The sequence below is a fragment of the Zea mays genome, chromosome 7, assembly GCF_902167145.1.
Source record: "Zea mays cultivar B73 chromosome 7, Zm-B73-REFERENCE-NAM-5.0, whole genome shotgun sequence".
Taxonomy (NCBI): Eukaryota; Viridiplantae; Streptophyta; class Magnoliopsida; order Poales; family Poaceae; genus Zea; species Zea mays.
In genome coordinates, this window is record NC_050102.1 from 75,841,355 (window position 1) to 75,865,650 (window position 24,296).

The following is a 24,296-nucleotide window of genomic DNA, read 5'->3' on the forward strand; positions in this document are numbered from 1 at the left end:
CCGCATTAAGAGGGCGGTAATCTAAACACAACCTTAGACTGTCAACCTTCTTTACGAACAAAGCCGGACATCCCCGAGGTGAAGTACTTGGACAGATGAATCCCTTGTCCAGTAACTCTTGTAGCTGCTTCTTCAATTCGGCTAACTCTACTGGTGGCATTCTATATGGCCTTTTGGATACTGGTGCGGATCCTGACTGCAATTCTATGGCAAACTCTATATCGCAGTCGGGAGGCATTCCAGGCAATTCCTTAGGAAAGACGTCGGCGTACTCACTAACCATGGGAATCCTTTCCAAGGGTGATTCAATCATGGAGAAAGCACAAGAATGTGTGTCACCCTGGCTAGGATGGTATAAGACGAGCTCTCCACAAGTAGGGGAGTGTATTTCGAGGGCTCAGGCTACGACATCCAGCAAAGCATGGTGTTGGGTCATCCAAGCAGTTCCTAAGATGATGTCCACATTTTCTAGCCCTAAAATAATGTGATCAGTTTTGAATAATTTAGTTTCCATGTTTATAGGTGCATGTCAGACAATTTGGTGAGATGCAATCTTGCCCCCTGGCATTGCGATCATGATTGCCCCTTTTGTGTGAAAAAGTGGTAGTTGGCACTTAACACTGAACCTTTGACTGATGAAGTTATGCGATGCACCGAAATCAAATAGAATAAGGGCAGGATGATTAAAACGGTAAAGGTACCAGTCATGACGGGTGCTCCTTCTGGAAGTTCAGCTAGAGTGGTGAAGTTCAATCTGCCTTGCCTCACTTGCACCTTATGTTTCCTTCCCTGGTTCTGATTTGCATTCTGAGCTGGCTTTGGCTGGTTTCGAGGGCAGTCTTTGGCATAGTGGCCCGCATTGCCACAAGTGAAGCATATGTTGCTATTTCCTTGGTGGTATTATGTTGCTATTGTGGAGGCTGGTTGTTGACAATCCTCTGAGCTGGAACTTGAGGGCGATTCGGTGCTTGCTACTGTGGTGGCCTAATCACTCATCTTCCATTTTGCTGCTGCGGTCCTCGGCTCTGGATGTTTGACATGATCCTAAAACGTTGCGTATGTGTAGAGGGTCCTGCCACAGGTGCCTTCCTCTTCTTGTCTGCTCTATGGGCCCTAATGCAGTCTTCTTGTGAGATGGCCAAATTGACCAGCTCGTTGCAACTGTTGGCCCAGATCGTGTTGAGACGCTCTTGGAGCTTGGTACTAAGACCCCTCCTGAATATGTCCCTCTTTTTCTCATCTGTATCTGCATGATAGCCAGCATATTGACAGAGATCATTGAAGGCCTGAGCATATTGCAACATTGTGTGATTTCCTTGAGTTAAGGCCGGAAACTCATTAAGCTTGCGGTCCATAATGCTAGTCGGTATATGATATCCCCTGAAGGTTGTCTTGAATTCCTCCCAAGTAACTATGTGACCGACTGGCTGCATAGCAAGGAAATGGTCCCACCATGTCCTGGCTGGTTTGCGAAGTTGCTGCGTGGCAAACCTGATCATGGCGGCATCGGGACATGGCCCCGCAAGTAGTGGAAATTTGGATTCCACCACCCGAAGCCATACGTCCGCGTCATGTGGATCCTCTGCCCTTTTGAATAGTGGTGGTTGTGTGCTGAGGAACTCTTGATAAGTGGCTGCAGCCGGTGTGCGTTGATATTGCTCGCCGCCCCCAAAGTGTTGAGGCTACTGCTGATGCTGTGCAAGCTGCCGTAAAATCTCATTCTGCTGAGCCATCATGTAACGCCCTGAATTTGGGGGTAGAATTTTTTTCTTCTTTTCTCTCACCAAATTCGGGCGTTACTCTCTTTTCTCTTTCCCCGTTTGCTCCTTCTTCCCAATTTCAAACCAGTATAGCGGCAGGTGTTCGTGTCATGGATAAACCAAAACCTAAGTGTCATGGGTTTTGCATCATGCCGAAGCACTTTTCTTTGTCTGATGTTGAGTGTTCGTCTCGTTCCGTCCCGGATTTCGGTTCGCGATTTAATTCCGTTTAGTGGTCGTGCACGTCGTGGGTTTTCGATCCGCGAAGTGGCCCGGCCCAACCTAGTTCAGCCCAGCCCAGCCGGCCCGGCCCGCCCCGGCCTGCGCGCCCCTGGCGCCCAAACCCCCCATGCGCCCCCTCCCCTCTCTCTCTCTCATTTGGATCTCCCGCACAACAACCTCTCCTCTCCCTCTTCCACCTCTCTCTCCCTGTGGTGCCCTAGGATTTGGAGACGGCGATCACCGGATTTTGGACCCCGAGGTGAGCTCCCCTCCCCTTCCCTTCTCCCTCTCTCTCTCCCTCCTCTTCTTCCCCCCGCGCGCGCCCGCCCCCGCTCGGCCTCCTCGGCGCGGCGGCGCGGCCCTCGCCCGGCCTCCTCGGCGCGGCGGCGCGGCGGCGCGGCCCCCGCTCGGCCCCTCGGCGCGGCGGCGCGGCGGTGAAGGAAACGGGTGACGCCTAAGAGGGGGGGGGTGAATTAGGACTTCTAAAACTTTTACTAAACTTGGCCACAATTGAATCCCTAGAGCAAAACCTATGCAAGAATCAAAACTAGAATGTGCAAACTAGGTTTTGTCTAAGTGTTGCTATCTCTACCGCAAAGGCTAAGTTTCAATCTACACTAAATAAGTATGACAACAAGATTGAAACTTAAATGCTTAATATAAATGCGGAATGTAAAGAGCTAAGTAGAGAAGCAAACTCTCGTGGATGACGCCGGTATTTTTACCGAGGTATCCGGAACCGCGCAAGGTCCCGACTAATCCTCGTTGGTGCCCCTACGCAAAGGGAAGCCCACGCGAGGGCCAAGCACCTCGGTCGAGTAACTCCGTAGAGAGCCGCGGGCCTTCTCCACGCGCAAGTGGTGCTCCGCTTCCGGCTCCTCTCGGACGCTCCCCGCCGTCTCCACTATCGAGCTTCCGGCCGAAACGCCGCGGGCCTCGTTCCCTCCGGTACACGGTGGCGGCCGTGACACAAACACGGTTGTCACGGTCTCGCAAGACTCTCGCCCCACTCGGTACAATTACAACGGCTCGCGCAAGAGCCGAGGGGTTGTGAGGTTTATCTAAACTCACTCAACTAACTAGGATTCACCTAGAGCAAGCGCTAAAGCGGTCTAACTAACCTAAGCACTTCGCAAAGCACCTACGCTAATCACCGAGTGATTCTATTAAGCACTTGGGTGTTTGAGCACTTGGAAATATGCACTATGTGTATTGGAATGTTGCTTGGGCTCTCACACTTGAGAATGGCCGGTTGGGGTGTTATTTATAGCCTCCACACCCTCAACTAGCCGTTGGACAGAAAGCAGCAGCTTTCTGTCGTCGGGTGCACCGGACAGTCCGGTGCACCACCGGACACTGAACAGTAGATGTCCGGTGCGCCTATGTCAGCCGACCGTTGGCGTCTGTAGCAGTCGACCGTTGGATCCGACCGTTGGATTCGACCGTTGCCGTCTGCCCGTTGGCACACCGGACAGTCCGGTGCATACCGGACAGTCCGGTGCTACAGCCCGAGAGCGCCTGCCTGCGGCCTCTCTGCGCAGACCGTCCGGTTGTCCCACCGGACAGTCCGGTGCACACCGGACAGGTACTGTGCACTGTCCGGTGCGCCACCAGGCGCTGGCTGACAGCCCTCTTCTCAGGTTTCTTTGCTGATTTCTATGGGCTTCTTTTGTTCTTGAGTCTTGGACTTCTATGCATCTTTTTATGTCTTCATTTGAGGTGTTGCATCCTCATTGCCTTGGTCCAATCCTCTTCGCATCCTGTGAACTACAAACACAAACACTAGAAACCTTATTAGTTCACGGATTGTGTTGTTCATCAAACACCAAAACTCAATTAGCCAAAAGGCCCGGGGTCTATTTTCCTTACAATCTCCCCCTTTTTGGTGATTGATGACAACACAACCAAAGCAAGCAAATAATACAAGTATTTGAATTAAAAAGTGCAATCTACTTGCTAGGATGCATGATTTTCCCCACAATGTGACATTATGGACTTAAGCCTCCCCCTAACTCCATAATTCACTTACTTCCTATTTTTGGACCAAATAACCAAAACCACTTGAAAAGTCATTTGTAGATATAAAATTTTAAATTGGTGGTGTTTGGTGTTTGATATAGTTTTCATTGCTTTGGCCCCTAAACTTCTCCCCCTTTGGCATCAACCACCGAAAAGGAAGACATTAAAAGCATGTAGGAAGTAAATAAAAGCTTGCCCTCAACAAATGATATCACTAGAAGTATATTAAATTAAGCCATGAAGGATACCACTTGTAGATCATGAAAGATACCATGAGTAGGAGTTCCTCAAAAGATTATTTCTCCTAAATGAGTATTCTCCTTTGGAAAGAGTTTTTCTCCCCCTTTAGAGATGAAGAAATACTCCCCCTGACAGAGATCCTCTACTTAGGAAAAAGCATGTGAAAATTAGAGGTGCAAGACATGATTTGAAAAGACTGACTTCCCTTATGCATAGGTAACAGAATATGAGTTAACTACTTATGCATTTTTAGCAACGTGGAAGCATATGATATGAAATATAGTCTAATCAAATATTGGAGAAGACATGTAAATGATACTGAAAGTAGTCTCAAAAGATACCAATTGAAGATCAATGGCGAGCTTGAGAGACATGAGAGTTCTTGGAGATTTTGCAGTGGAAGATTGTTGTCTTTCTCAGGGGACTTCATTTTCCTTACAATGAGACTATCACATGAAATAGACTTGAAAAGGTGTTAGTCTCAAAGTGTTAGATTATAGAGTAACCTCCCCCTAAAGGTGTGCATACAAGTTTTGAATACTTGTAGGAGACATGCACTCTGATTTGATATCAAGAGGGGCAAATTATCCATAATCCTAACTTTGGCACATATAAGTTAAATGATACACTTTGTAGAAATCAAAATTTTCAATTGATGCATCATTTACTATGGAGTGATATAAAAGCTATGTGCCGTGCTTAAATAAACATTTTAAGCCATGTGGGTTTGCTTAAGTATATGAATTAAGAACAAGCAATCCTACCATATGATTTACCTAGTATGCATGATTTTAGACAAAAGTACATAACAAATGTAATACTAGGCAAGAAAGGTAAACTAGATAAAAGGTAAATAGATACGCATATCTAAAAACGAAGAATACAATAAAACCAGTTACCTTAGTCATGGGTGGGAAATTTGAGTCCAAAATTTTCACTAACCCACTTGGCAATTAACTTGATCCAATATGATGTATCCCATGATATACATCCCAAAATGCCAAGTCTCCAAATTTCCCGATGACCTTTGGTTCACTCACTTCCCTTTCGGGATCCAAACCTTCTTGGTGCTTTTCATGGTTGAAATTATCTCTTTTGGCACCCAGATGCGTTTGGCCCCCTTTCCTTTGTTGGCTTGCTTGTTGGCCTTGATTGCTATCACCTTTCCATTCTTTTTCTTCTTGATCAAATATGGTGTAGCGTCCTTTTTGTTCACCTTTTTGATGTAGGTGCTGGAGATTTTGCTTGATGGCTTTTGCTTGAGCTTTTGCCTTTGTTTATCCCCGGTCATCGCCTTGCATTGGAAAGACTTGTGGCCTTCCTTGTGGCATAGCCTACAAATCACAGTTTCTCCCTCCATAGGCTTGTTCACTCCCGCAGTGGTGTTATCCTGTGGAGGTTGGATTTGTTTGGCTTTGCCTTTCTTGTCATACAAAGCCTTGCCAAGGCGAGCCACTTCTTGCTTTAATTGTTCATTTTCCTTTGCAACCTCATCCGTACATGTCTCTATAACAATATTCTCAACAGCGACTTGGTTGCAGGTGTTAGAATCATCAATTAAATCAAAGCAGGAAGTAGAAGCATCTTTCTTAATTATTTCAGATATTTCAACTAAAGATGCTGCTGGGGTGCTACCAATGCTTTCTAGCTTAGTAGTTAGCTCATTATTGTGTATGCTAAGAATTTCCATTTTCTCTAGCAAATTTTCAATAGCTTCTTGGGAGCTAGCTAACTTAGCCTTAAGTTTTTCATTCTTTTTAATAAGGCTATCATCGGTAGCAGTGGATGGAGCACTAGATTCTAACAGCTCAATTTTAGTTGATAGCTCACTATTTAAGTTTGCAAAAGTTTCAAATTTTTCTAGCAAACCTTTGTAATCATTTTGAGAGCTAACCAACTTATTTTTCAAATTTTTAAGTTGAGCTTTTTGCTTAGTGCAAACATCCTGAAAAAATTCTACGGCTTCTGCAAGCTCATCTAGAGAGGCCTTTCCCTCACCTTCATCATCACTACTACTTTCATCACTAGAGGATGGAATGCTTTTGTTACCTCTTGCCATAAGGCATTTGTGTGATGTCCGTGATGATCGTGACGAGGACCGGTGGCTGCGCGTCCTTGGAGATTCATCTTCACTTGAAGAGTCATCCCAAGTTCTAACACTTGTGAGCGCCTTGCCTTTGCTCCTCTCCTTTTTGGGTTTGGCCATATTTGGACAGTTGTCCCTGAAGTGGCCCTTCTCCCCACATGCGAAGCATCCTCTCTTCCTTTGCTTTTTCCTGTCAATGTTAAAGAGAAGATCCTCGACCTGCAGGGGCACACCCATTAGATTAATCTTGCGGATCATCCTCATTACCTTTCCGACGCGTCGGATTGTTTCTTCGTCCTCGGAGGATGATGTGCATGGTTGATTATCTTCATCATCATCACTTTCTTCTTCTTCTTCCTCTTCTTCGCTTGAGGAACTTGGAGTGGGAGCCTTCTTTTTGCCCTTCCTTTCATCACATGCAAAAGCATATGGCTTTGAGGAAGTTGGCTCCTCTCCCCGACTCATTTTTCGCGATATCTCAAAGGCCGCGATTTTCCCAATCACAATGGTCGGGGTCATGTTGCTCAAGTCCTCCATGTTGTGAAGGATGGTGATGATGCTCCCATATTTTTGTTGTGGTAGCAGGGAGATAATCTTCCTCACAATGTCCGCATCACCTAGCTTATTAATGCCAATAGAGTTGAGCTCATTGATTATTAGATTCAAACGAGAATACATGTCTCTAACAAGCTCATCATCTTTCATAGCAAAAGAATTATACTCATTTAAGACTAGGCAATGTTTTTGCTCACGGACATTGGATGTGCCGTCATGGAGCTCATGCAATTTTAGCCAAATCTCATTAGCAGTTTTCAGAGTAAATACTTGATTGAAAATATCCATGCTAAGAGATTCATACAAGCAATTTTTGGCTCTAGCATTTAAATGGATTTCTTTTTCCTCACTCGTGGTGGGTTTCTCGGGATTCTTGAGGGGTTTCATCCCGTCACGAGTGACTCTCCAAACACCTAGATCAACGGCCTCTAGGTAGCAAGCCATTCTAGCACTATAATATGGGAAGTTAGTGCCGTCGAAGTGTGGTGGCCTATGGGTATCCATCCCTTCCTCTAAAAAGCGTCAGCTCTTTTAGCGGTGAAGCTAAAACGTTTCAAATGAGCCAAACTGGGCTCTGATACCAATTGAAGGAAACGGGTGACGCCTAAGAGGGGGGGTGAATTAGGACTTCTAAAACTTTTACTAAACTTGGCCACAATTGAATCCCTAGAGCAAAACCTATGCAAGAATCAAAACTAGAATGTGCAAACTAGGTTTTGTCTAAGTGTTGCTATCTCTACCGCAAAGGCTAAGTTTCAATCTACACTAAATAAGTATGACAACAAGATTGAAACTTAAATGCTTAATATAAATGCGGAATGTAAAGAGCTAAGTAGAGAAGCAAACTCTCGTGGATGACGCCGGTATTTTTACCGAGGTATCCGGAACCGCGCAAGGTCCCGACTAATCCTCGTTGGTGCCCCTACGCAAAGGGAAGCCCACGCGAGGGCCAAGCACCTCGGTCGAGTAACTCCGTAGAGAGCCGCGGGCCTTCTCCACGCGCAAGTGGTGCTCCGCTTCCGGCTCCTCTCGGACGCTCCCCGCCGTCTCCACTATCGAGCTTCCGGCCGAAACGCCGCGGGCCTCGTTCCCTCCGGTACACGGTGGCGGCCGTGACACAAACATGGTTGTCACGGTCTCGCAAGACTCTCGCCCCACTCGGTACAATTACAACGGCTCGCGCAAGAGCCGAGGGGTTGTGAGGTTTATCTAAACTCACTCAACTAACTAGGATTCACCTAGAGCAAGCGCTAAAGCGGTCTAACTAACCTAAGCACTTCGCAAAGCACCTACGCTAATCACCGAGTGATTCTATTAAGCACTTGGGTGTTTGAGCACTTGGAAATATGCACTATGTGTATTGGAATGTTGCTTGGGCTCTCACACTTGAGAATGGCCGGTTGGGGTGTTATTTATAGCCTCCACACCCTCAACTAGCCGTTGGACAGAAAGCAGCAGCTTTCTATCGTCGGGTGCACCGGACAGTCCGGTGCACCACCGGACACTGAACAGTAGATGTCCGGTGCGCCTATGTCAGCCGACCGTTGGCGTCTGTAGCAGTCGACCGTTGGATCCGACCGTTGGATTCGACCGTTGCCGTCTGCCCGTTGGCACACCGGACAGTCCGGTGCATACCGGACAGTCCGGTGCTACAGCCCGAGAGCGCCTGCCTGCGGCCTCTCTGCGCAGACCGTCCGGTTGTCCCACCGGACAGTCCGGTGCACACCGGACAGGTACTGTGCACTGTCCGGTGCGCCACCAGGCGCTGGCTGACAGCCCTCTTCTCAGGTTTCTTTGCTGATTTCTATGGGCTTCTTTTGTTCTTGAGTCTTGGACTTCTATGCATCTTTTTATGTCTTCATTTGAGGTGTTGCATCCTCATTGCCTTGGTCCAATCCTCTTCGCATCCTGTGAACTACAAACACAAACACTAGAAACCTTATTAGTTCACGGATTGTGTTGTTCATCAAACACCAAAACTCAATTAGCCAAAAGGCCCGGGGTCTATTTTCCTTACAGGCGGCGCGGCCTCCCTCCCCGGCGGCGCTCGGCCCCGCCCCCTGCCCCGCCCCGGCCCCCGGCGGCGCTCGGCCCGACCCCTGCCCCTCCCGCGGCGCGGCGAGCCCCGCTCGCCCGCGCGCGCCCGCCCCCGGCGAGCTCGGCCGCCCCTGGCCGGTTCAACCGCCCCCCTGGCCGGTTCAACCGCCCCGGCCCCAGCCCGGTTGCCCTGCCCCCGTCCCGGCCTCACCCGACCGTGCCCCCGCTCGCCCGCGCTCGCGGTGATTATTTGTTAATTAGCGTGTTGCGTCGCGCGCTTCGCCGCGCGACGGATTTGTCTAATTTCAGATTCTATCTTGTGTTGCGTCGTGCGCTTCGTCGCGCGATGATCCATTTTTGTTTCAGGTTGTTTAAGGTGTAACGCCGCATGTGTATTCACGCGACGTTCCACTTTGGACTCAGTTTAGTCGACGTATGTCGTCGTGCGCTTCGTCGCGCGACGCTTAATGTCTCCTCATAACTAAGGCGAAGTGTCTCGTTGCGTGCTCGGTCGCGCGACGAGTCATTAACTTCTTAATTTGTTTTAGAGAGCTTTGTCGTGCGTCTCGCCGCGCGACCATCCTCTTTATTTATCTCCACTTGCTTATAATGATTAGACATGAAACATGACTTTACTTTACGCTAAACATAGTGTCTACATTAAATTTCCTTCCATTAAGCAAGTGGCTAATTTATAATCATGTAACGTGATCGTTTCTCGACTGTCTTTTCCTCTTTCTCTCTTAACCGTACTCGCGAGTCCGCGTGGAACGTCTGTTTACTTATTGCATTCTATTGTATGGTGTACTGTTCTTTGGTATTAAATATGTGGATGTATGTATGTTTGCGCTCGCATAGAGAACGATCAGGTCGAAGAGCCCGAGGAACTCGCAGGAGAAGCCCCTGTGCAGCAGTCGGTTGGTGGAGGCAAGTGTCCCTTGACCTATCTCTGTCCTATTCATTATTTAATTCACCTCCCGCTTTACACATTTATACCTAAGGATTGACTAGCTTTTGTGATTCATGTCCTTGTTTACCTATTTGGGTTGGATTATTATTATTTAGCTCTATGCTATTGCTCAAACTCTAATCAATGAACATGATGAGATTATCTATGATACGCTGTTTTCCCTTCTCTTATTATGATGTTATACTTGTGGTCTTCAAGGGGGCTCGAGCGGTTTCTCGAGTGCCTCTCCGTAAGGACCTGTTCTATGGATGACCGCCCGGGAAAATAGTGCAACCATGAGGGTGGAATGGGATGCCCTTAGATGAATAATTAGAGGATCCGGGGTGTAGTTCACTTAGCCGTCGTGCCGTCAATGGGGCTCGGTGTATGCGGCTCGCTCTGCCAAGTTTGGGTTCGCCCCTTGGGGAGGAGTGCGGTGCATTTAGGAAACCTAACGGGTGGCTACAGCCCCGAGGAATCTTTGTAAAGGCTACGTAGTGATGCCCTGCTAGGCCACCTAGGTAGTGGTCAATGGGGAGTAGCTCTCTCCGGGCAGAAAGGGAATCACGGCTTGTGGGTAAAGTGCACAACCTCTGCAGAGTGTTTTAAAACTGATATATCAGCCGTGCTCGCGGTTATGAGCGGCCAAGGGAGCTCCAGTGATTAGTGGTACTTGATCAGAGATACTTTGGTACAGGCGGTTATGAGATTGATGGTTTTGGTTATGACTATGGTGCTGGTAAGTGGTATTCTTTCCGTTTGGAAAGGGTACATCGGGTTAATAACTTGGGTTAATGCTAAAACTTGGCTTTCTACTAGTAAGTAATAATCTGACCAACTAAAAGCAACTGCTTGACTTATCCCCACATACAGCTAGTCCACTACAGCCAAACAGGATACTTGCTGAGTATGTTGATGTGTACTCACCCTTGCTCTACACACCAAACCCCCCCATCCCCAGGTTGTCAGCATTGCAACCACTGCTCAGGCGAAGATGAAGCTGTGGAAGGAGACTTCTAGGAGTTCCAAGACTACGACGAGTTCTAGGCGTGGGTTAGCGGCAACCCCCAGTCGGCTGCCTGTGAAGGCCGCGGTTATCTATGTTTATTTTCCGCACTTTGATTTATTGTAAGGACTATATGGACGTCTCAGACGTATGATGTAATCGACTATTTCCCTTCTTAATACTATCTTGAGCACTGTGTGATGATGTCCATATTATGTAACTGCTGTGTACGTGAATAACTGATCCTGGCACGTACATGGTTCGCATTCGGTTTGCCTTCTAAAACCGGGTGTGACATAAGTGGTATCAAAGCCGTGCTGACTGTAGGACCGCTAACCTAGAATAGAATGGTCGTTCTAAGGACTATAGACCTCTGTCCCTGCCTTGACTTTGATATCCCTTCAAAAGTTGGTCATACCGACCAAACCTATGTTCTACTATATATAATACCTTGCTAAAAATTGTGTTTTATTCTAATCCTTCATTTACTTATGATTCATTATTTGCTGGTCATATTAATTCTGTTCTCACCCTTTTGCTTGCGATGTCTTTTGTAGATGGCTCGACTTAGACACACTGCACGAAAGTCTGTCATCCCCTTCTTACCCTCCCGCCTTGCTGAGCGTCCGCTTCGCCGTCCCGTGGCCGGACAGTCTAGCCACTTGGAGAGACTGCACCACCGCCTGCATGAGGAGCAGGAACGTCGACGACAGGAGCAGCATGGCTCTTCTTTCTCGCTCCTGCAGGAGATAGAGTCCGTGAGGAGCTGCTCCCCTGTGCTTCCTCTGGAGGCGCCCCCTGCACCACCACTGGGCGTCCCAGCTTCTGGAGTAGCTGCTGGAGGAGACCCAGACGACGGAGGTGGCGACGACAACTCGAGCCACGACACCAACTTCTCTGCTAACCCTGAGCCGGAAGGATGGGTTGCTCGATCCATCACTCGCGACGCTGCTCGCGGGTGTCACTTCCACGATGCGCTCGACACCCTGCTACGTCGGGCACTTAACCGGCATACTTGGTCCATCGAGTATCGCTGTGTGGTCTACCAGCACAGTCGCGGGGTCTACCCGGACCGCTGGGAGGCAACCTGCTTGGTGCGCTGCCCGGAGAACAGTCTCCAGGGTGCGGAGGCCTGCTTAGAGCACTATTCTATCTCTGAGCGGGACTCAGCTGAGGCAGCCATGCAAGATGCTGCACGGCGTGCGCTTTCGCACTACTGCTCGGTTTTCGGTGGGGTAGCTGACGGCCTTGACCTGAAGTGTTACCCCCGCCGTCCATCTGGCAGCACAGGAGGCGTGATTGTCTCACCTGTCGGTGAGGGCAATCCTAGGTTGAGCAGCACAGTCAACCTAGCCGCCGTGCTAAACACGGAGCTGGACCATGCATTAGACAAGCTGAGTAGGGCTCGTGCTGAGATCGCCCTGCTGCGGGCTGAGCGCGCGGAACGTCGTCACCTGGATGGTGGTTCCCCCACTCCCGTCGGGACTCAGCACCCGTACCGCTCACCTCAGCGTGGACACCAGTCTTATGGCAATCCCGACTGCAAGACCAAGATAACTCTAGAACCATAGATCGTTAGAGTTGGATCTTGTAATTAATACGAAATATATATAGAAGCTACAGTCTTAGCGTTAGTCTCGGTCTTAGTTAGTCTTAGTTAGACAGGGTAGTTTGCTATATCCTGTGCATCTATGTTTGTCATGATGAACTATGTTTGGTTTGGATCTTTGTAATGACTGTCACCAGAATGTGGGTATCCCCTGCATTTTGGTTTACCTATTATGTTAATGGAGTTAGTTATATAGTTGGGAAACCTTTTCATTCCACTTTCCTCTTTATCTGAGAAGTTGTGTGGTCTGTGTTGGAGATCAGTGAAGATGCTCATCTGTTCAGTGCTGTTGAAGAATTCTATTCTCTTTTCTTATGCTGCAAGATTTGCCAGATCAGTTCTGATGTGTGGTTGCATTCTGCAGATGTCAGAGAACAGGCGCAGAGGAGGAAGGCGTGCTCAGCAGGAGCGAGCCGCTCAACAGGAGGAGGTGCCCCAGCAGCAGCACCTGCCGCCCCCGATGTCGATCGAGCAGATGTTTCTGATGCAGACTCAGGCAGTTCAAGCCATCGGTCAGACTTTGGCCGCCATTCAGCAGCAGCAGCAGTAGCAGCAGGCCCCACCTCAGCCTCAGATGCCCAGAGACAAGCGTGCTGAATTCATGAGAGGTCATCCACCAACGTTCGCTCACTCTTCTGACCCCATGGATGCTGAAGACTGGCTGCGCACTGTGGAGCGGGAGTTGCATACCGCTCAGTGCGATGATAGGGAGAAAGTCCTGTATGGTCCCCGTCTGTTGAGAGGAGCCAGTGTGTTCTCCAAGATTGATCTGAGGTCAGGTTATCATCAGCTCAGGATCCGACCTTCGGACATTCCGAAGACGGCATTCATTTCCAAGTATGGTTTGTATGAGTTCACTGTGATGTCTTTTGGTTTGACCAATGCACCAGCCTTTTTCATGAATATGATGAATAGTGTATTCATGGATTACCTTGATAAGTTTGTGGTGGTATTCATTGATGACATTCTGGTTTATTCTCAAAGCGAAGAAGAGCACGCAGAACATTTGAGGATGGTATTGCAGAGATTGCGAGAGCACTAGTTGTATGCAAAGTTGAGCAAGTGTGAGTTCTGGATCAGTGAAGTCCTGTTCTTGGGTCACATAATCAACAAAGAAGGATTGGCTGTGGATCCGAAGAAAGTGGCAGACATTTTGAACTGGAAAGCGCCAACAGATGCTAGAGGAATCAAGAGCTTCATTGGAATGGCCGGATATTATCGGCGATTCATTGAAGGGTTTTCGAAGATTGCGAAACCAATGACAGTGTTGCTAGGCAACAAGGTTGAAGCGCTGAAAGAGAAGTTGACTACAGCGCCTGTCCTAGTCTTGCCTGATGTGCACAAGCCCTTCTCGGTGTATTGCGATGCTTGTTACACAGGTTTGGGATGTGTGTTGATGCAAGAGGGAAGAGTTGTGGCTTACTCGTCCCGACAGCTGAAGGTTCATGAGAAGAACTACCCAATCCATGATCTAGAGTTGGCAGCAGTGGTTCACGCACTTAAGACATGGAGACACTACCTGTATGGACAAAAATGCGATGTTTACACAGACCACAAGAGTCTGAAGTACATATTCACTCAGTCAGAGTTGAACATGAGGCAACGAAGATGGTTAGAGTTGATCAAAGATTATGAGTTGGAGATTCATTACCATCCAGGCAAAGCAAACGTAGTGGCAGATGCTTTGAGCAGAAAGAGTCAAGTCAATCTGATGGTCGCTCGTCCGATGCCTTATGAGTTGGCCAAGGAGTTCGACAGGTTGAGTCTCGGATTTCTGAACAATTCGCGAGGAGTCACAGTTGAGTTGGAACCTACCTTAGAGCGCGAAATCAAAGAAGCGCAGAAGAATGATGAGAAAATCAGTGAGATCCGGCGACTGATTCTAGATGGCAGAGGCAAGGATTTTTGAGAAGATGCAGAAGGCGTGATATGGTTCAGAGACCGCTTGTGTGTTCCCAATGTCCAGTCCATTCGGGAGTTGATTCTCAAGGAAGCTCATGAGACAGCCTATTCGATTCACCCTGGCAGTGAGAAGATGTATCAGGATCTGAAGAAGAAATTCTGGTGGTACGGAATGAAGAGGAAAATCGCAGAGCATGTGGCTATGTGCGATAGTTGCCGAAGAATTAAGGCAGAGCACCAGAGACCTGCTGGATTGTTGCAACCGTTGCAGATCCCTCAGTGGAAATGGGATGAAATCGGCATGGATTTCATAGTCGGATTGCCTCGCACTCGAGCCGGCTACGATTCCATCTGGGTAGTAGTGGACCGCTTGACCAAGTCAGCCCACTTCATACCTGTCAAGACCAACTACAGCAGTGCAGTATTCAAGATTTGCACTTTAGTTGAATTCAAAAATTTAGATTCAAAAAGGGTTAAGCATAAAAGAAAACAAATATATATATATAAACAAAAGAAAAAAAGGGGATGAGAGTCACCTGGGCCGGATTCACCTGCGCAGCCCAGTTTTCCCCCTACGCTCGGCCCACTTCGCGAGTTCTCACTTCCGTGCGGGCCCATCCTGTCAGCTTCCCTTGCACGCGCGTGTCGCCAGGCAAGCGGGTCCCCTGGCCATCGTCTTCAACCGCCACCGCCTATTTTCCCGTGGGCGTCGCAGTTTGCGGGAGCTCAACCACCTAGGAACTATATGGCCGATTTCGCTGGGGGAAGGATTCTGCAAATAAGTAGCCGCCAGCCCTAGCGCGTTCCTTACCTTCCCATCATCCTCTGCCAGCGCCAACCATAGATCGGCGTCGACCGAGAAAGTGGCCGGGTGGGCATCGTTGTGTGCCGCGGCCGATGAGGTGAGAGACAGTACGAGCTCGGTGTGCCGGGGGAAGTGCGTTTGGGTTCCCGACGCGTGTGGTGGTTGCGACGACCCCATATCGTGGCTGGCGTTCTTCGCGACGTCAGCCTTGGGCGCCGGCGGGACCGCATCTTGAAGGAGCACCGTCGTGCGAGCCGCCTCCAAACGTCAGTAAGGGCACTTTCCTAGAGTTCTTTATCCCTGGCGTCATAGGTTGGAATCTTCCGCGTGCAAATCCGTAGCTGACCGTTTGCTACCTGTATTCCGGTGTGGCGATTCATGGGGCGCGGTCGGGGTCGTTGCGGCCAGGATTTTTTTTCTGGACGGAATCGCAGCGTAAGGTTAGTAATGGGGTAGGTCGGGTGCGCGAGGTCTGGGTATTCTGGCGGGGTTTGAAGAGGGCAGTGCCAGGTGACCGGGCGCGTCGTCGCCGGTGTTTGCGCCGCCGTGCTCTGTGCGGCCAAGCTCGCGCTTCCGCTACAGCGTGGAGAAGATGGTGCCTTGGCCGTTGGATCGTCAAGCAACGGGTAGGATTAGATGAACCATATCTTTTCGCTGAATCAGTTCGGTCCGTTCGATCGGATCGGTGGGCTGAAGTTCAATTTGACTGGGTTCCGTGGGATCTGGATCCAAGGGACCACATCGCGTACTGGTTTAAGTTAGGCAGATCAAGTCTGGGCGCTCAATCCCTAATCCAGCGGCCGAGAGTTTGAGATACCCCTTCGTCCTGGGTCTTTTGCATAAGAGCCCTCGGACTCTTTTCAAATGAACCCGCTGTCCACAGCTGTTGTTCATTGAGTCTTAGGAATATTGTCCCAAGCCCCCTGTGCTTTACAGAAAATGTGGCCCAGTCCAGAGACTTAGAAAATCAGAGAAATAAATACAGAAATTGATTTTTAATATAAAAATAAGTGCTAGAATTTGTATAAAGCATAGAAAATTCATTTGAACTTCAAATTGATCCATTCCAGTTCCTATAATTTTTTAATATTATTCTATATCAAATAGTACCACTGTTTTTACATGAAATACAAATTTAAATTTATTTTCCACTTAATCCTATATTAAGTGCATAAAACCTTAGAAAATCCATAACTTAAAATATATAACTCCAAATTTAATGATTCCAGTTCCTGTGATCATATTTTAATGTCTAGTTTATTACTGTATATTATATTTTCATGTTTGATGTGGTGTTAATTTTTGCTATACCATGTATGTATTGTGTTGATGCGAGTAGACGAGCAAGTCACTGTGGAATCTGAGGTTCAACAAGTAGAGATAGCTGAGCAGGAGCTCATTGAAGGCAAGTTGTGCCCTTGATCACTTCTTTTTACCCATTCATGTTCTTATTAATCATAATGATCTGCATAGGATAATTTTGCTGGGACCCAATAGGATACCCTAGATTTGACTATCTTTATACCTTGTTTCACCACTGGTTTTACTACTAAACTTTTGGGTAGTACATGCTATTGCTTTATGTGGCTTTGGGTATAGAGATATTCATCACTCATTTTTATACTTGTTATTATATGTTCATTATTTTATGTTCATGATAAGATCATTATGTTAATGGGAACATGGAGAACCACCCGGGAAAACAGTGCTACCACAAGGGTTTAATGGGACGCCCTTGGCTGATTAACTAGGAAAGCTAGTGGAGGGCTACCTTACCCGAAAGGGGCAAGGGCAGTAGGGGAGTGGTCAGTGTAGGGAGGTCCTTGGGTTGATTTTGCTGCGATGGCGGTCAGACAAGAACCCTGCACTGGAGCTTCCTATAAACTGTAGCGGGTAGTCTGAAGCTAGTGGAACTTTGTAAAGGCCTCGTAGTGGTACCCTGCCTCGCTTCCTTGGTAGAGGTGTATGGAGTCTGATCAACTCTGTGGCAAATGGGTAACACGACTTGTGGGTAAAGATGCGCAACCTCTGCAGAGTGTAAAACTGGTATACTAGCCGTGCTCACGGTCATGAGCGGCTCGGACACTCACATGATTAATATATGGAACTTAAACTTAATCTGTCATTTCATTGCATTTGGGATTATTTTATTATTACTTTTATTTATTATTATTAAGGCTTGGTATTTACTTACACTTAGTAACTGCTAATAAAATTTTGACCAACTTATAAAAGCAATGCTCAGCTTCAGCCTTTATTTCATTAATCAGCATTACACTTCATGAACTCCCACCTTTGGTGAGTTCATGCCACATTATTCCCCACGACTTGTTGAGCTATGAACGTATGTGAGCTCACTCTTGCTGTCTCACACCCCCCCCCCACAGGAGAAGAACAGGTGGTCGAAGAGGAGCCGCCTAACACTGAGGCATTCGACTTGATCTAGGTGGCGTTTCTCAGTTGACATTGGCGCCGACGATCCTTAGTTCGTTTTATGTTTATTCTTTTATTTTGTATTAAGTCTTCCGCTATGTAATAAATACTCTGATTTTATTATGACATTTATCTCTATACACTCTGTTATTATATATGTTGTCTTCTTTGGTGCTTGTATGAGATGCACCCGGCTTTGCCCTTAAAACCGGGTGTGACAGAAGTGGTATCAGAGGAAATGTTGACTGTAGGACGAAACCTAGATGGAAATGGACAAAACCCTTCCCTACTTACCTTCTTATGATTCATTCTATACTTACCTTACTCTGATTCTCTCTATACTTATCTTGATCTTGTCTCACCTTCTACTGTTCTACTCTGATTATTCTTATCTTTTCTACTTCAAGACAAGATGGATTTCACACTTTGGAATCCTACAACTATGAACTTTTTCAGAGATAGGGAACCTAAGACGAAATTAAAAATTATTTTCTCTATTAAAAATGTTGGTTGATTGTTCTGATGATCAATGTCTGATTTGCTTCTTTGATTGATTGAAGTAGTATAGACGGGCATCTTAGCATGTACCACCATAAGGCAATGTATTAGCTTTAGTGGATAACACACTAATCTACTTAGCTAGTAAATCTACCGCAGTAACATTCCTCGTAATTACTCGCCTTGTCTACAATTCTTCCCTTCTTACCTTGTGTTTCTAACCCAGATGGGCTATACCCCTATAGTGTTAGAAGAGAGCACTATAGACGTAATCCTTGGTATGTCATGGTTAAGAAAGTCAAAGGCAGTTTATACACTGTGCTAAAGGAACCATAGAACTCACCAGTTCCAAAGGAGAAAGATTTGAAGTTGGAATTGCAGTAACTACCGCCACCAAATTAGCGACATTCTTAGTCGATGGGAAGTTTGTTGGTGTCAACATCCGTGTGGTTAGAGATTTTCCGGATGTCTTCCCAGAGGAGTTACCAGGGATGCCACCTGATAGAGAAGTTGAGTTTGTTATTGATCTCTTACCTGAAACTGCTCCTATTTCTAAACGATCGTGCAAGATGTTCGTAGAAGAATTAAAAGGACTTAAGAAGCAGTTAACAGAGTTACAGGAGGCTAGGTACATTCGTCCGAGTTCCTCACCAAGGGGAGCACCAGTGTTATTTGTACAGAAGAAGGATGGATCGCAACGGATGTGTGTGGACTATAGATCACTTAATGATGTCACGGTGAATAACAAGTATCCATTACCTCGTATTGAGGATTTGTTTGATCAGATGAGAGGAGCCAGAGTATTCTCGAAGATTGATCTCCGATCGGGATACCATCAGATGAAGATTAGACCCTCGGATATTCCTAAGACGGCTTTCTCAACCCGATATGGATTATATGAGTTTACTGTTATGTCATTTGGATTAACCAATGCACCAGCTTATTTCATGAATTTGATGAATAAGGTGTTTATGGAGTATTTGGACAGATTTGTCGTGGTGTTCATCGACGATATTCTTATCTATTCTAAGAATGAAAGTGATCATGAACAACATCTAAGGTTGGTGCTACAGAAGTTGCGGGATAATCAACTCTATGCTAAGTTCAGCAAGTGCGAGTTTTGGATTGACAAGGTGCCATTCCTTGGTCATATTATTTCTAATGGAGGAATAGCAGTGGATCCTGCTAAAGTGAAAGAGATTATGGAATGGAGAGTGCCCACTACAATTACTGAGATTCGGAGTTTCTTGGGACTCGCAGGATATTATCGGAGATTTATTGAAGGATTCTCTAAGATTGCCAAGCCTATGACATCGCTTCTGGAGAAAGGAAAAGAATTTAAGTGGGATGAGAAGTGCCAAGAAAGCTTTGATCAATTGAAGGAGAGATTGATGTCACCTCCAGTGTTGGTTATGCCAGACTTACAGAAAGGATTTGATATTTATTGTGATGCAAGTGGCCAAGGATTGGGATGCGTTCTCATGCAAGAAGGACATGTGATTGCCTACGCGTCTCGTCAGTTGCGGAAACATGAACTGAACTACCCCACTCATGATTTGGAACTGGCAGCGGTTGTGCACGCACTTAAGATTTGGAGACATTATATTATGGGAACTAAGTGCCAAGTGTACACGGATCATAAGAGTTTGAAGTATATATTCACTCAGAAGGATCTCAACCTTAGGCAACGCCGTTGGTTGGAGCTCATTAAGGATTATGATTTGGAGATTCACTATCACCCAGGCAAGGCAAATTTGGTTGCAGATGCCTTGAGTCGGAAGGAGCATGTTCACTCCGCTTTCGTTGTCCAGCTACCTGATGAATTAGCAAAAGATTTTGAGAGACTCAACCTGGGAATTGTTACACATACGGAAGGAGTGACTATTGAGTTGGAACCTACCTTGGAGCAAGAAATTCGTAAAGGTCAGGTTGGTGATGCTAAAATCCAGGAGATCAAGGATCTGATAACAGAGGGTAGAGGCCCAGAGTTCACGGAGGATGAGCAAGGCACGATATGGTTCAAGAATCGGATCTGTGTTCCCGATATTGATAGCCTTCGGGAAACTATATTGAAGGAGGCACATGACTCGGTTTATTCTATTCACCCTGGGAGCACTAAGATGTATCAGGATTTGAAGCAAAAGTATTGGTGGTATGGATTGAAGAGAGATGTGGCTGCACATGTGGCTATGTGCGATGTGTGCCAAAGAGTTAAGGCTGAACACCAGAGGCCAGCCGGACTACTGCACCCACTGAAGATACCTGAATGGAAATGGGAAGAGATTGGCATGGACTTCATTGTTGGACTACCCCGCAAGTCTGCTGGGTATGATTCTATATGGGTAATTGTGGACCGGCTAACCAAAGTAGCCCACTTTATTCCAGTGAAGACCACATATTCAGGAGCCAAGTCGGCAGAGTTGTACATGGCACGGATTGTCTGTCTACATGGTGTGCCAAAGAAGATTGTGTCAGACCGGGGATCACAGTTTACCTCTCGGTATTGGAAGAAGTTGCACGAGTCCTTGGATACCAGATTAAACTTTAGTTCGGCTTACCACCCACAGACTGATGGGCAGACGGAGAGGACCAACCAAGTGCTTGAGGATATGTTAAGAGCTTGTGCTCTTAAACATGGTGGTAGTTGGGATAAGAGTCTACCGTATGCGGAGTTCTCATATAATAATAGCTATCAGGCCAGTTTAAAGATGTCACCGTTTGAGGCTTTGTATGGCAGAAAGTGCAGAACTCCACTGTATTGGGATCAAACTGGTGAAAGGCAGTTGTTTGGGCCTGAGATTATACAAGAAGCAGAGGAACAAGTTCAGCAAATAAGGGAGAATTTGAGGATTGCACAATCCAGGCAAAAGAGCTATGCTGATAATAGGAGAAGACTACTGGAGTTTAGGGAGGGTGATCATGTCTATTTGAAGGTGTCACCACTCCGGGGTATGAGAAGATTCAAAGTCAAAGGAAAGTTGTCCCCTCGCTTTATTGGACCCTTTTTAATCTTAAAGAGAGTGGGAGAGGTTGCATATCAATTGGAGTTACCGGATAATCTCGCGGATGTTCATGATGTCTTTCATGTGTCTCAGCTGAAGAAGTGCCTCAGGGTACCTGAGGAGCAACTACCAATGGAGGACCTTAGTGTTCAAGATGACCTGACTTATGCGGAATACCCTATCAAGATTCTTGATACTTTGACTCGAGTTACAAGAAATAAGGTTATAAAGATGTGCAAAGTTCAATGGAGCCACCACGGTGAAGATGAAGCAACTTGGGAAAGAGAAGAAGAGCTTCGCATAGATTTTCCCCATCTTTTCCATAGTTCTTCCTAAATCTCGAGGACGAGATTATTTTTAAGGGGGGTAGGATCTGTAATACCAACTTTGTAAAAAAATCTAAAAGGAGAAAATCATATTCCTTTGAATACATGTGTGCCATCTCTAATTATCATTTCATGTGAACACCTCATTTAAAAAAAACTAAGGATTAGTAAAAGTCATTAAATTGTGCATCATGCTGAGTTTTTATTTGATTGTGCATATGTGGATGATAAAAATAAATGTTTCATTAACAACATATTAATATTAATGGATAAATGAAATTTAACCTCTAATTTGGAAGAAAAATTCATGAGGATAGAAGAGAGATGGAAATATTGCTCCATATCAAATGATATTATAACTAAAATAATTTTATCACATGAGGATATGAACAAAGTGTATATTTACTATGAATTCAAGATTTGCACTTTAGTTGAATTCAAAAATTTAGATTCAAAAAGGGTTAAGCATAAAAGAAAACAAATATATATATATATATATATAAACAAAAGAAAAAAAGGGGATGAGAGTCACCTGGGCCGGACTCACCTGCGCAGCCCAGTTTTCCCCCTACGCTCGGCCCACTTCGCGAGTTCTCACTTCCGTGCGGGCCCATCCTGTCAGCTTCCCTTGCACGCGCGTGTCGCCAGGCAAGCGGGTCCCCTGGCCATCGTCTTCAACCGCCACCGCCTATTTTCCCGTGGGCGTCGCAGTTTGCGGGAGCTCAACCACCTAGGAACTATATGGCCGATTTCGCCGGGGGAAGGATTCTGCAAATAAGTAGCCGCCAGCCCTAGCGCGTTCCTTACCTTCCCATCATCCTCTGCCAGCGCCAACCATAGATCGGCGTCGACCGAGAAAGTGGCCGGGTGGGCATCGTTGTGTGCCGCAGCCGATGAGGTGAGAGATAGTACGAGCTCGGTGTGCCGGGGGAAGTGCGTTTGGGTTCCCGACGCGTGTGGTGGTTGCGACGACCCCGTATCGTGGCTGGCGTTCTTCGTGACGTCAGGCTTGGGCGCCGGCGGGACCGCATCTTGAAGGAGCACCGTCGTGCGAGCCGCCTCCAAACGTCAGTAAGGGCACTTTCCTAGAGTTCTTTATCCCTGGCGTCATAGGTTGGAATCTTCCGCGTGCAAATCCGTAGCTGACCGTTTGCTACCTGTATTCCGGTGTGGCGATTCATGGGGCGCGGTCGGGGTCGTTGCGGCCAGGATTTTTTTTCTGGGCGGAATCGCAGTGTAAGGTTAGTAATGGGGTAGGTCGAGTGCGCGAGGTCTGGGTATTCTGGCGGGGTTTGCAGAGGGCAGTGCCAGGTGACCGGGCGCGTCGTCGCCGGTGTTTGCGCCGCCGTGCTCTGTGCGGCCAAGCTCGCGCTTCCGCTACAGCGTGGAGAAGATGGTGCCTTGGCCGTTGGATCATCAAGCAACGGGTAGGATTAGATGAACCATATCTTTTCGCTGAATCAGTTCGGTCCGTTCGATCGGATCGGTGGGCTGAAGTTCAATTTGACTGGGTTCCGTGGGATCTAGATCCAAGGGACCACATCGCGTACTGGTTTAAGTTAGGCAGATCAAGTCTGGGCGCTCGATCCCTAATCCAGCGGCCGAGAGTTTGAGATACCCCTTCGTCCTGGGTCTTTTGCATAAGAGCCCTCGGACTCTTTTCAAATGAACCCGCTGTCCACAGCTGTTGTTCACTGAGTCTTAGGAATATTGTCCCAAGCCCCCTGTGCTTTACAGAAAATGTGGCCCAGTCCAGAGACTTAGAAAATCAGAGAAATAAATACAGAAATTGATTTTTAATATAAAAATAAGTGCTAGAATTTGTATAAAGCATAGAAAATTCATTTGAACTTCAAATTGATCCATTCCAGTTCCTATAATTTTGTAATATTATTCTATATCAAATAGTACCACTGTTTTTACATGAAATACACATTTAAATTTATTTTCCACTTAATCCTATATTAAGTGCATAAAACCTTAGAAAATCCATAACTTAAAATATATAACTCCAAATTTAATGATTCCAGTTCAGTGATCATATTTTAATGTCTAGTTTATTACTGTATATTATATTTTCATGTTTGATGTGGTGTTAATTTTTGCTATACCATGTATGTATTGTGTTGATGCAAGTAGACGAGCAAGTCACTGTGGAATCTGAGGTTCAACAAGTAGAGATAGCTGAGCAGGAGCTCATTGAAGGCAAGTTGTGCCCTTGATCACTTCTTTTTACCCATTCATGTTCTTATTAATCATAATGATCTGCATAGGATAATTTTGCTGGGACCCAATAGGATACCCTAGATTTGACTATCTTTATACCTTGTTTCACCACTGGTTTTACTACTAAACTTTTGGGTAGTACATGCTATTGCTTTATGTGGCTTTGGGTATAGAGATATTCATCACTCATTTTTATACTTGTTATTATATGTTCATTATTTTATGTTCATGATAAGATCATTATGTTAATGGGAACATGGAGAACCACCCGGGAAAACAGTGCTACCACAAGGGTTTAATGGGACGCCCTTGGCTGATTAACTAGAAAAGCTAGTGGAGGGCTACCTTACCCGAAAGGGGCAAGGGCAGTAGGGGAGTGGTGAGTGTAGGGAGGTCCTTGGGTTGATTTTGCTGCGATGGCGGTCAGACAAGAACCCTGCACTGGAGCTTCCTATAAACTGTAGCGGGTAGTCTGAAGCTAGTGGAACTTTGTAAAGGCCTCGTAGTGGTACCCTGCCTCGCTTCCTTGGTAGAGGTGTATGGAGTCTGATCAACTCTGTGGCAAATGGGTAACACGACTTGTGGGTAAAGATGCGCAACCTCTGCAGAGTGTAAAACTGG